Source organism: Medicago sativa, chromosome 6, assembly GCF_051527215.1.
Source record: "Medicago sativa cultivar Bolivia chromosome 6, Bolivia_mono, whole genome shotgun sequence".
Taxonomy (NCBI): Eukaryota; Viridiplantae; Streptophyta; class Magnoliopsida; order Fabales; family Fabaceae; genus Medicago; species Medicago sativa.
In genome coordinates this window covers 56,848,163-56,862,010 of record NC_140754.1, presented here as the reverse complement: position 1 = coordinate 56,862,010, position 13,848 = coordinate 56,848,163, and the positions used below count along the sequence as shown (strand labels likewise).

The 13,848-nt window shown below is 35.6% G+C and overlaps 1 long non-coding RNA gene and 1 pseudogene across 5 annotated transcripts; one reads left to right on the top strand and one right to left on the bottom strand.

Annotated features, from left to right (window-relative positions):
- Positions 1–1,369: 1,369 nt before the first annotated feature.
- On the bottom strand, positions 1,370–2,710 carry LOC146915836 (uncharacterized; annotated as a pseudogene).
- Positions 2,711–4,863: 2,153 nt separating this feature from the next.
- LOC146915835 (uncharacterized) lies at positions 4,864–7,583 on the top strand. Of its 5 annotated transcripts, none has more exons than XR_015014772.1 (5): positions 4,864–5,152; positions 5,667–5,745; positions 6,137–6,537; positions 6,716–6,868; positions 7,286–7,583. It is a non-coding gene; the product is annotated as an uncharacterized LOC146915835 (long non-coding RNA). The 5 variants fall into 5 exon arrangements; XR_015014773.1 differs by having other exon boundaries at positions 6,105–6,537; XR_015014774.1 differs by having other exon boundaries at positions 6,056–6,537; positions 7,289–7,583.
- The last annotated feature ends 6,265 nt before the right edge of the window (positions 7,584–13,848 follow it).

The window sequence follows — 13,848 nt, the reverse complement described above, 5'->3', positions numbered from 1 at the left end:
AAGAGTCGTTAGTTGAAGCTTGATCTTTCACCAATGATCTTTTGCCTGATTTGGTTGTTGTCCTATGAAGAACCAATTTGAAATCCATTCCTTATCCAAAGGAACATATATGCAGGCGAGACCGTATTCTGGAGCTGTTTTCTTGTCTTGAAGCGTGGACACAAAACAGAGCAGTGGAGAACGTGGCTGTACAATTCGTACAATAGTACAATGTCAACGCTTTCGTCCAAATTGCAACCACATGCCTTCAAACACCTTTGAAATGACCGTTGCAATGTTCCACTAATTTTCTGCTATGTTTTCGAATCCAATAGACAGCTTTTGCAATCTAGATTCTTCAATCTTTGAATGTTCTTGCAAATCCAGTTGATCTTCAGCTTCTGGTGAAATAGCTTCTGATGAGGCAGCTTCTGATGATGCAGCTTCTGATGAAGTGACTTCTGCAGCTTCTGATGGTGCAGCTTCTGATGATGTGGCTTCTGGACCTCTTGTCTTCAGAAGCATTATTCTTCAGGAACAGCTTTACTTCAGGAGCGGTATTTCTTCAGGAGCAGCTTAACTTCAGGAGCGCTTTGCCTTCAGAATCATCTAAGCTTCATTTTCTTTTGCTCTTTATTTGCTCATTCAGAACCAACCAATGATGTAACTTTTTAATTATGGTCCTATACACTTGAACAAATATTAGCTAGTCCAATTTACAATTTTTAATACCTTGTTATCATCAAAACTCTTTAAGGTTCATTGTTAAACACATTTTGTTCCAACATTCTTTATTCGTCCGATATCGCTCCATCATGCGTCGAAGTAAGTAGATCACTTCTATAGTCGACCTTCCAGGCATAAAGCCAAATTGGTTATCCGTAACATGAGTCTCTTTTCTTAGTCTTCGTTCAATTACCCTTTCTCATAACTTCATGGTATGACTCATTAGCTTAATTCCCCTATAATTTGCGCAATGTTGTATATCCCCCTTGTTCTTATAGATTGGAATTAAGGTGCTTCTTCTCCACTCGTCAGACATTTTCTTTGTCATCATAATCTCGTTGAAAAGTTTTGTGAGCCACACAATTCCTCTATCTCCAAGACTTTTCCACACTTCGATAGGTATGTTGTCCGGCCCAACTGTCTTGCCATTACTCATCCTTTTCAACACTTCTTTCACCTCGTGCTCCTGAATCCGACGATAATAGTTATAGTTCCGGTCCTCCTCTTTGATGTCTAACCTGTTAGAGTCTGGTAAGATCTCATATCCTTCATTAAATAAGTTGTGGAAATACTTCTTCCATCTATCCTTAATATCTCTTTCTCGAACCAAAACTCTACCCTCTTCATCCTTAATACACTTCACTTGGTCTAGGTCTCTTGTCTTTCATTCACGTCCCTTCGCAAGCTTGTATATAGATTTCTCTCCCTCCTTGGTGCCTAAAGATTGGTATAATCCTTCAAATGCTTGAGTTCTCGCTTCGCACACCGCCTTCTTAGCCTCTTTCCTAGCTATCTTATATTTATCCCAAGTTTCAGCATTTTTACACCTAGACCAATCTTTAAAACAATCTCTTTTGATCCGAACTTTACTCTGAACACTGTCATTCCACCACCAAGATTCTTTACCCGTCCAAAACCTCTAGATTCTCCCAGTGTCTCTTTTGCCACCTTCTTAATCTCATGAGCCATCCTCTCCCACATATCATTAGCGCTTGCATGTGGTTGCCTGAAACCTCCCTCTAATATCTATCCTTTGTTTTTCACCCTTTAAAAGCCACCACTTGATTCGCGGAGCCCCGCTACGACCTCTTCTCTTTTCCCTCCTCTTAACCCTTACATCCATCACCATTACTCTATGTTGGGTAGTTAAGCTCTCTCCAGGTATGTCTTTACAATCTAAACAGATCTTCCTATCTGTTTTCCTAATGAGAAAGAAATCGATCTGAGAACATGATGCCCCACTCTCGTAAGTGATGAGATGCTTTCTCTTTTTCTAAAACACGTATTAGCGATAGTAAGATCAAAAGCCGATGAAAAATCTAAGATGGAATTACCCTCCGCATTTAACTCCCCGAGACCATATCCCCATCCACGCCCTCGAAACACTCCCTACATGCCTATTTAAATCCCCTCCTAGAAAAATCTTTTCTCCTAATGGGATATCCTGAATTAAGCCTTCTAGCTCGTCCCAAAACTTTACCATAAGGTGTTCTTCTAACCCTACATAAGGTGCATAAACACTAATTACGTTAAAGGTGTTTTGTTCCACTACAAACTTTAGAGCTATAATCCGATCTCCTATCCTTTTAACATCCACAATATCTTTCTTCCACTCCTTATCCACAATGATGCCTACCCCATTTCTCGATCTAACTTCGCCCGTGTACCAAAGCTTAAATCCTAAACTATCTAATTTTTTCGCCTTTTTCCCCACCCACTTAATAAAATCGATCCTCCTCCTAGTCATAGTGTCTACTACTTCCATAGATTTACCCGTAAGAGTACGTATATTCCAAGTTCCAAAATGTATCCTACTCTCATGAACTAGCTTCTTTACCCGCACCCGTTCACGAAGATGTGGGAGCCCTTGCTTATTTTTCACTACATCCAGGCGGTGATGCAGCGGCCCTTGCTCATTTGACACTGTACTCGAGCTATACAGCGCGTTGCTTCCGGGCAACGACCTAGCATTCACACTATTTCGTATTTGGTCCATGTCATAGAGATTCGATAAAGTTTTACGTTGGTTGTCGAGGCCTAACACAACCCTCTCCTTTTACCCGAGCTTGGGACCGGCCTTGGCAGGATTTTTAGTGGGTCTTCCACTGTTAACAAAATAAATTATCGTGGGCAAGAATCTCAAAAGTGTGTAATAGGCATAACCTTGGTAGCTAGCAAGTGAATTTCACTCTTAGATTCCAAATCCGACCAAAAGCTAGCTGAAATGTGTTTAGTCTGTGAAAATTATTATTGCACAGTAAAAGGGTTTTATATCTTGATTATTCATTTTTTTATTATGATAGATCGAGTTTGTTGTTTAAAAAATATTTACTCCTTAAAACTCTATCATTGTCTCCTCAAGTTTCCTTTTTGAAGAAAGGGAAAATATAATTTTTTTTAATGGCATTTCACCATCAAAATTTGATACTTACAACAAATTATTAAATCTTTTGTGTTTGGTGGTTAGATGAAAATTAGGAGTAGATTATTGTGATTAAAAAATCTGAGTCTGTTGTACACCAGTAGAATTGAATATTGTGGTATTGTATCTGTTTATTTTATGATCAACTTAAGTTGAAACTGATAGAGTGACTTGATTTCATTTGTTCAATTCTGCAGAACCGGTGTGTAAATATAGTAACACATATATTCCAAATCCTATTGGTGCAGAGGAAACTGCAGTAGGTGTGGGAACTCTAGGGTCATTAGAGGCAATCATGTTAGCTGGTAATCATGTTTGCTAGTCTAGCTTTTAAAAGGAAATGAAAGACTAAGAAAATCAGAAGGTAGACCTTATGAGAAGCCCAACATAGTTACTGAAGCTAATGAGCAGGTTGATCTTGAATTATGTTAATAATGCTATAAAGTTTGAAATAACTTCTTATACGTGTCAACTGCATGCTCACATCATGATAAATAGGTATATGTAGTTATGTTCTGTATTTTGTTACACATGAACTTTTTCCACTCCAAACATGACTTTAGATAAACATATTCAGAAAAAAATGCAGATTTTGTATGGTCCGGAAGTACATTTCTGTACAAAATCCACTAGATACATGACTAATATTGCAAATATGAGACCTTGTCTTGTGCTTTGTTTACTCTGAGGCATCATTTAAGTTTAGGTCTCGGGTAAACAGTCATTTTGAATTTTGATTCTTGAATATGTGAAAGCTGTCACAATAGTCCCTTAATTTATGACAATTACAAAAACATACATCAATGTGTCTTTTGCTTGTCAATTTTGGTCCATTTGTATTTCTGTTGGTCAATATAACCCGCAATAGTTCCTGAATATGTCTTTCGTTAGTCAATTTAACCCACAATAAAGTTACTAAGAAAAGACATATTTCAGTTTATTTTGAAATATCCATACATTCATGAACTATAGCGACACGACCACATACATTTATTTAGGGATCAAAATGATTGTTTACTGTGTGTCTCACATTGCTGCCATATGGTAGAATCAAATTCAAAATGATTTAAGTGATTGATGTGTCATATGTTGGGGTATTTTCCCTATAGGCCTCTCTATGTTCAATGTTTTTTAAATATGCTACACGGGTTTGTTGGGAAAATTTGCTAGGTACTTTGAGGTTGAGCTAAAGGAAATGAAACTCACAGAGGATTACTATGTGATAGATCCATTGGAAGCTGTTGAAATGCTAGATGAGAACACCTGTTGAAGCCAATTTTTGGTTCAATGCTGACCCGAGAGTTTGAGGATGCGAAGCTTCTCAACGGACTCCTTACTATAAAGAATGAGGAGATTCATGTAGATGCTGCATGTGGTGGTTTTTTGCAACATTTATCTGCCCTGATCTTCTATGGGTTTTTCGTTTGTCGTTGGTGAAGAGTATCTATGATGGTGGTCATTAGTATGGTCTTGTTTACGCTGGTATTGGCTGCGTTGTCTGGAGGAAGAAAGATGACGTGCCGGATGATCTTGTTTTTCACATCCATTATCATGGATCTGATCAACCAACTTTCTTCGAAGGTAATAATTTATAGGAAAAATATTGGTGAACACCCTTCTCCATACCACTCTTCCATACATCCCTTATGTGCCATGGGTATTTTTGTAATTTCGCAAAAGACATTTGAGTAATTTCATCACACCATTCCCTTATTCACTTTCTTCTTCTCTCTTCTGTCATCCCGCAGACCAAGCCTCCGCCATCAACACCAACGCCACCGCCGCGCCTCCGCCATCACACCCACTACAAAAAACCCGCCATCACACCCTCTCTCTCTCTCTCTCTGAAAACCTCAATCTCGCCTTCATCACCCTCAATCTCCCTTATCCCTATCCCTGTCTCTCGAAACCTCATCTCCCTCTCACCTTCGTCAACCTCAATCTCCCTCGCCGCCACTTTTGTTTCTCAGAATCTTGTTTGCTCAAACCACACTCTAGATTCTCACTAGAAATCCATCCAGAAAGGTTAGTGAATCACAATACCCATGTTTATATATTGATTTGTATGTTTCTAAATTGCGATTTAAATTTTAGGGTTTCTGATTTGGGGATTTTGATTTATGTACTCCTTCGAATTTGATTTGCGACCGATTTTGTGATTTGTTTAGATTCTGATTTGAGTTGTCTTAAAATTGGGGATTTCGGTCATGCGACCAATTTATGTACCCATCTTCAAATTTGTGACTCTAATTTGGGTTACCTTAAATTTGATTAATTTTCTGCCAATTTATTTGGTCATGTTTACAAAGTAATATTAAATTCATGTTGTAGCTTCATGCTTTAATAATCCTCCCTATCTTTATGGTATTTGTGTATTATTAGTATGAGTAAGATTGTGATTTTAACTCTGTCTGTAGATTTTGGTTTTGGATGAAGCAGATAGAGTATTAGATATTTATTCCATTAACAGATAAATGCTATCATAAATCAGTCTTCTAAGCTTCAATGAACTAACTTATTCTCGGCTACTTAAACTCAGGCTGTGGAAGAGATTGCCAATGCAGGATTGAGGGACCCTATATGTGAGGGTTGAAATGTGAGAAGAAGTAATATCCTTGGTAAGATTAGTACATAAATCTCCAACTTTGGTATTTTGTTCTAAAATCTTCATAAATGTACGGGATGTTATATGTAGCTCACTTGGTGGTACTATTAGTGGTCTGTATATTGAAGAATTATAAATATATTAGGTTGCCTTATTAATCAGCTGCATGGTATTTTAGTCTCTATTGGGCGCCTAATTCCCGATAGGTTGAGATGGAAGTTGCAGATATGGGTTGTGAAATAATGTCTTCCTATTAAAATGTGTTTTAGGTGAATTAATGTCTCTTTTTATGGCCTCTGATTTTAGTTTTTATTGTAGTTTAGGTACAATGTAACCTATCGACTCGTGACTTTCCTGCAATATTTTTGTCAGTGATTGCTAGCGCATTTTATGGTTTTCTGCAGCAAGTTTCCTCTGTTGAAGCGTTCAGTTAACCGGTAGGTCGCGTGACTGGAAGTGGGAGTTTTTCTTGGTTGTTGTTGCCTCAGGTTTTAGGTGATGTGGCTGCAGTTTTTCTTGGTGGCTGCAGTTTCATTTCTGCACTTGTTTTCTGCTATGCTTGGCCTGCTCTGCAACATTTTTGTTGGTCTAATTAGGACCGGTTGAAGCTGTTTCATTCGGTTTAGAGAGAGAAGGATGTGTTGTTGTCACATGGCGCCTTGTGTGTTACCTTTCTTGGGTGAGTGCAGACTGTGTTGTTTGGAATGCAATGTACATCAACAACCGGCTAAGCAACTGGAAACACCAGAGAACGGAGGAGTTATATTTTTAGAGAACTCTCAGATCGTCGAAGACTGTTTAAGAGGTATGTGGTTCATCTTTGATTGTAGTATATGTTGAAATTGGTAAACCAAATATCAATTGCTTTATTGGTAAACCAAATTTCAATTTCACATGTGATAAACCCAGTAACATGCTTTATTGCTTTATTAGACATTGTTTTACACTTTTATATAACTGACTTCAGAACATACTTGCCACAGGTTTCCGCTGCAAAGGTTTTTGTCTTGGACTCTTCTAGGATGGAAATTGAGTCTCAGCTTCTGCCTATATCTAATATTACTGAGCATACGAAAAAATGTCAAGACATATATAGAATTCTTGATGAAGTGACTAACTTCTTTGGTTCATCAAATGTAAGTTCTTTTATGACCCTATCTTTGTTCCTTTCTTTGACGAAATAATGCATCAGGTCACTTGTTGGATTGTATATGTCTGTAGCTTTAGATTTTAGTTTTTTTTCGTCAAGCCTGATGAAGTTTGTTATTTTACATTTTAATTTAGGATGATTTTAGTGAAGAGAGTTAAGTACCTGTCCAATATGATAGATGAAACTAGTATTTCAAGTTTAAATGGTCCAGTCATGTTTTACTTGTTGTGAACTTCTGATGCAATTGTAGGCCAATAATGACCCTTATGTTAGTTTGGTGCTTTTCTTAGTTCGGTTCAGAGCACGATCAATCTTGTGTGGTATTTGTTTTACTTTTTCTGTAATTTTGTGGAAGTTTCGTCAAATATTTTAGCTAACGAAGTGTATTCTTTTTTAATTTCAGCAGACATATGTTGCAAGTGAGCCTAATTCTCCTTTGAACGGAAGAGGATCATGTGTTGGAAGCAACATCTGATTTTTTTTTAGATTATATATAAAGGTTTAAATCAAATATCAAACAACACTTGGTTGATTATAGAAAATTCGAGTTTTTATTTGGAATGGAAGGTTTAAAAGAGATATTGACTCCATGTATTGTTATGACATGTCTTTTAGAGGGAAGACATATTTTATGTTATTATTATGAATTTGTGTTATGTATTGTCACATTTGATATTGGTTTATATATGGATATTTTGGAATTGAGTGTACGGATAAATTTAAATCTTACAGTACCAATAAATTGCTATTAAAAACAAGCATAGATTAAATAAAGAAAAAAATTATGTAACAAAAATCAATTATATTATTTTTATATTAAAGGAGGTTAAAAATTCCCACAAAACAAACAAAAAAGATTTTTTTTATTAAAAAATATACATGTATCTAAGGAGGTTAAAAACTCCTGCAAATAAAATACTCATATTGCGGAGGTTTTGGATCTGAATACCAGCGGTCACTAAAAACCCCTGCAAATAATTTGTGGGATTAGTATATGCGGGGGTTTCGAAAAATCCCGCAAAACATTCCGCGGATCACCATCACAGTTAGGTATTGCCAATAAGCCAAATTCCTGGAGTTCTATGGTAGTGAAAGGAAAGCTGATCCCACAACTAAAGGAAAGCAATAAGCCAAAGATATTTGGCTTCATTTGATCACTGCACTAAAAGCATTTTCAACCATAAATAACATGTTTTACAATCGGCAAGTTTATCACGCCTAAAGACGGACAAGTTCTAATTTATGAAAAAAATAGTGGTCACGTATATGTAAAAATGTGGTCATACAGACCATATATTTGGCTAGTTTTCTTTCCCAGGTGTAAATAATATCGTTTTAGGCAAATCGAACGCATGATCTCCTTTGATCACTCCACTAACAGCCTTTCCAACCATAAATAACCTGTTTTACAATCGGCCAGTTTATCACGCCTAAAGACGGACAAGTTCTAATTTATGAAAAAAATAGTGGTCACGTATTTGTAAAAATGTGGTCATACAGACCGTATATTTGGCTAGTTTTTCTTTCCCAGGTGTAAATAATATCGTTTTAGGCGAATTGAACGCATGATCTCATTTGATCACTGCACTAACAGCATTTTCAACCATAAATAACCTGTTTTACAATCGGCCAGTTTATCACGTCTAAAGACGGACAAGTTCTAATTTATGAAAAAAATAGTGGTCACATATTTGTAAAAATATGGTCATACAGACCATATATTTGGCTAGTTTTTCTTTCCCAGGTGTAAATAATATCGTTTTAGGCGAATCGAACGCATGATCTCATTTGATCACTGCACTAACAGCCTTTCCAACCATAAATAACATGTTTTACAATCGGCCAGTTTATCACGCCTAAAGACGGACAAGTTCTAATTTATGAAAAAAATAGTGGTCACGTATTTGTAAAAATGTGGTCATACAGATCATATATTTGGCTAGTTTATATTTCCCATGTATAAATAATCTTGTTTTATGCGAATCAAACACATAATCTAATTTGATCACTACACTAAAAGCAATTCCAACAATAAATAATTTATTTTACAATTTACGAGTTTATCACGCCTAAAGACGGACAAATTCTAATTTCTGAAAAAATAGTGGTCACGTATATTAAAAAATGTGGTCACACATACCATATATTGGCCAGTTTATATTTTTATTTTTGTTGATACATTTGATGATCTTCTCAATCCTATATCTTCTTTCTTCAACAGGTTCCATAGGCACCATAACCACAAATAATCTTGGTCTTCAAACAAAATAACATGAATAAATGTCTGAGAAGCAGATCATGCCTTTTCCCCTTGGCAATATTTTTGGAAGCAGAATTTATGAATCACACCTCCATTGGTCTTGCTAATTGGACCCAAAAGCTCCTCTTATGGTTTTCAATGAATTTGAATACTACTTTGAAGTATTGCAGAATTTCTTCTTGTTGTATCTTGTAGTATTCCCATCCAATTCCAACACAAAAACTAATTTCATTTGAAATTAAAGATGAAATTTTGATTGTTAAAATGAAATTGTCCATCAATGATTTTAACCAATTAGGGAGAGTAAGGCAAGAATAATCCATGTCATTGAAAAAAAAATCTCTTCTCACTCTCAATTATCTCCCTTCTGCACACACTATCTCCTTCTTTCTCTTCTCCGACCACCGACCACCTCATGGGCCGCCGGAGACATAGATCATAAAGAAAAAAAGGTCAGTCGCTAGTAGAGATGGACGAAAGGTGGAGATGGAGAAGAAGGGGCTGTGATTCGGTGATGAGTTACAACTGCACGGCGGCGGCGACGTGATCTGAGAACGGCGGAGATTAGAGAGTGAAGGTGGTCTGAGAAGAAGGGGTTGCGAGAGAGAGAGAAGAGTATACAGATTGTGGTTATGAGAGAGAAGCAGTGGATTAAAGAGTAATTGTGGTTTTGAGGAAAAGAGAGACAATTGGTGGAGTGTGGGGCCCACTATGCCACATGTCATTTTTTTACGTGGGTGTAGGAGTGGTATTGCCACCTATGGTGGTATACCTATCAGTGCTCTAATTTATATATATTGAACAATTCCTCTGACCTTTATTAATGCAAACAATCAATATCTTTGTTTAACACTCAAAGCTCACTATCAAAGTATTAAGTTCATAATGCAATTAACGATTTTGAATCCAAAAATCCTTTTTTAAGAAGCAACAACTCTGTTATGTGAGCTTAGAGTGTTATCTATATCTACTCTCATTAAATAATTCCCTCCTTCTAATTGTTATTATGATAAGTGTAGTTTAAGTTTGCAGAATATAATTTTGAATCTCCTCAAATGCTGCTTGAGATTGTGGTGCAAAATTTGATAAAAATACTAAATTGATTGATTTTTTAAAATTAACGGACCTAAATTTCTATTTCGCTAATGTTGCTGTCTTGCTTATGATGCAGGAGGTCACTGGCTGAAATTGTACAAAAGCTCCTTAGAAAATGCAAGTCACCCTTGAACGGAAATGAAAAATAAAATATTGCAATCCACCTTGATGTGGGTATAAAATTCAGGTATTTTTGTCACCTTTGTTGAGCACAAGTCTCATATGTTACATCGGATAGTATTGTTGAGGATCTAAATAGTGCTTCCAATTGCAAAAATGAAGAGGATGATAGAAATTTAATGAATACTATAAGATGTTTCTTTTTTGTTACCTTCTTTCTCTTGTAATAGCTTTTCTAATATTTCCCTTCTCGTCAAGATATTCTGCAGGGAAAGGAAAAAAGAAAACATATGTTAAGTCCCAAGGAAAGAATAAAGGAACCTATTGAATATTGAACCAACAAAAGTTGGGGTGAAACATATGTTTTTTAATTATCTCTGTTCCTTGAAAACATTGTCCATTTTTCACTAACCTTTAGAATAAACTTAAGAAAGACGAAATGTTTATGCAAAGAAGAGTTATTGATATTGGACTATACAATCAAAGGTTACCTATTTATAGTAGAAGTTTTACTGCACATGGTCAAGATCAACCTATAACTATTAAATTCACTATTAATAAACTAAGTTATTGTGTGCAGAAAACTCAAAAGGGTGTAATAGGCACAACCTTGGTAGCTAATTAGCATCTTCTACTCTGAAGATGGAATCAGATAACCAACCTTGGTAAGGAATAATGCCAAATAGAGAACTTCGTTGAATCCATTAAAGTTATTTTTTCCTTCCTTCTCACCTGTAAGGCTGTAACTTCGTATGGTAGATGAAATGAAGAGGAAGAAGTAAAAATATAAAATATTAAAGAATAATGGCCAGTCTAATTTGAATTTCACCTTTTTCCTTATAAATAATAAAATAAAAAATATTTTTGTTGATCAAATAAAATAAGAATTTACATAACAAAATGTTGATTTTGATTACAAAGTTGTGGAATAAAATAAACTATTATTGTTAATTATACCTTCATGTAGAAGCTGTCATATTGTTCATTGTTCAATAGTAACTTTTATATAAAATAGATGAAAATAAAATGGAGGTCAGAATAACGTGACAAGAAAAAGAGTATAGATAAAAGCAGGTGAGAGAAAGAGAAAAAATCAGAGAATGGTAAAAGAGTGAGAGTATTGAATGATGTATATTTTAGCCTAGGCTTAACATCAGTAAACAAAGTAAAAAATATGCTTTGTTTTTGCTGATCCATTTACTCGTCTTGGAAGAGTTACTTTTCAAAGACTTTTAGCTACTGTATGTTTGAACGTGGAAGCTTTAGCTTCACTGGTAAATAACTTGGGGTCCGTTGTTGTAATGCTTCATCTCACTATATATTTCATGTATGATTTTGGCTAAAATGGTCAAATAGATTGTCCCTGCATCATCAATTGAATAGAAAACTATATTAACATGACATGTTGTGAATATTAATTAATTTGAATAGAAAACTTTATTTTATTAAAAGTATAATAGATTTGTCGCGTCATTTTTCGGAGATCAAGGCTATTTGATTAGCTTTTGACTCACTTGATTATTTCACGATTGAACATTTAATTTTTTTAAGAAAAGGGGAAAATAAGTTCAAACACCCCATTTTGGAAAGATTTAGGGTTCGGGGGTTAGTTACATAAAGGGAAGGTGTTAGCACCCATTATGTCCGTAGTACTCTACGGGAACCTCTTGGTTTCATTCAATTAATGTGCTATAACTTGCTTGTTTTTGAAAAAAATGGAGTTTGAAATGATAAAAGAAAGGAGACCTAGTTTATCTACATTTTATTGATTTGGAAGGACATGGTCCTCTGCCTACGTACCCGTGAGGGATCAAAACCTCGTAGTTCGGGGTAGAAATTGACGTTTGATTGGTTGAGTGTTTTTTTTATTAGTTTTGAAAAAGTTTTAAAGCAAAGAGCCAAGTGGCAAAATGGAATTGGTTTGTATTTTTTTAATATTGAAAGGAATAGACTTGAATTAAGATTAAATTGATTGAAGTTTGATTAAGAAAATAAAATGAAAAAAGGACGTCACTTGATTTAGGATCAAGGTTTATTTAAGAAAATATTTTTTTGTGATTTTTGGACTATTTGGATGTTTTTGTTGTTTTTTTGAATAATAGCTAAACTAAAGTTAAAACTATCGGAGCAAGAAAAAATAAAAGCGTAGGCACTTTGCGGTGACGTTGATTGCCACAAAGACCATTAACCTAAACTAAACCTAAACTAGGAGCATAAGGATAAATCATACACGCACAAACGCACACATGAACCTAAGCTATTACAAAAAACCTATTAATACATTCTACGGTCTGCGATAAAAATAAATAAATTACATTAAGCCTATATTTACATTCTAAGTTCCATGAACGAAATAAATTAAATTACATTAAAGCCTAATTACATTCTAATAAATAAGAGAAACTAGATTAACATATGCAATGCTACAACTAAACTAAAAAAATGCATGAATTATCTAAACCTAATATGCAAACTAAATTTCGCGTAATAGATAATGAATGACATAAACTAAAATATACACAAATAAATAAATAAATGAATAATGCATATGAAGCCTAATTTAAGAAATTAAAAAAATGCAAGAACAAATTAAAGTGCATGAATAAACATAAAAAATGATGCAGAAGGGGGTGCAGGCAGTATGTGTGTGTGCAGGAAACAAGCAGAAGGTGAAATGGGCTAAGAGTAAATGAACTGGGTCGGTGCAGATGGGTTATGGGTTGTGGTTTAATGGGTCATGTCCATGGATCGGTTTGGCATATAAAGACATTCCCTATGGTTTTTTCTTCATTTTGTTTTCACGTTTATCTCTCTTCATCTATTCTTTCTCAGTTGCTCTCTCTTCTCTCTTGTCATTCTCATACATCTTCTTCTTCTCTACAGGAAATTGCTCTCAACTTCTCTCCCTAAGCTATATTCTTTATTTTCCTTCCTCCATCACTCTTACTCTCTCATTCTTTTTTATTTCAAAAGTTCCAAAAAAAACAAATAAAAGGTCTTAAATCTAAAAGGGACAAAAACTATACCTTTGCGGTTTGCTTACTACGAATCGGTTCCGTCGAGATTGGTGCAAGCAGATTTGGCGTGTGCTGGATTCGTGCTGTCGTCAATCTTTTGATGTGCTTCGGTCCGAGACAGCGGCTGCCTTCGCGTTTTTGTATGCTTGCGACGGCTGTGTGAAACGGTTTGAGGGCTTTGACTGCTGCTTGCGATGGCGATGGCGAGATCGCCTTTGATGTTTTCTGGTCCGATCCAAAAGAGGCTTTGTGATACGGTTTGAGGGCTTTGATTGGAATTTGGTTTGGTATCGTGATTGGACTAATGTGTGTTGTTCCGACGTGATGATGATTATTGGTGGCTGCGTTTGAATTTGATCACTGGTATGTTGGGTTTGATTTATTGAGGCTGAAGGTTTTGGTTATGATGGTTTGTGCGTTTCTGTTGTGCGAAAGTCGCAGGTTTATGGTGTTGAATTGTGTGGAAAGTTGTTG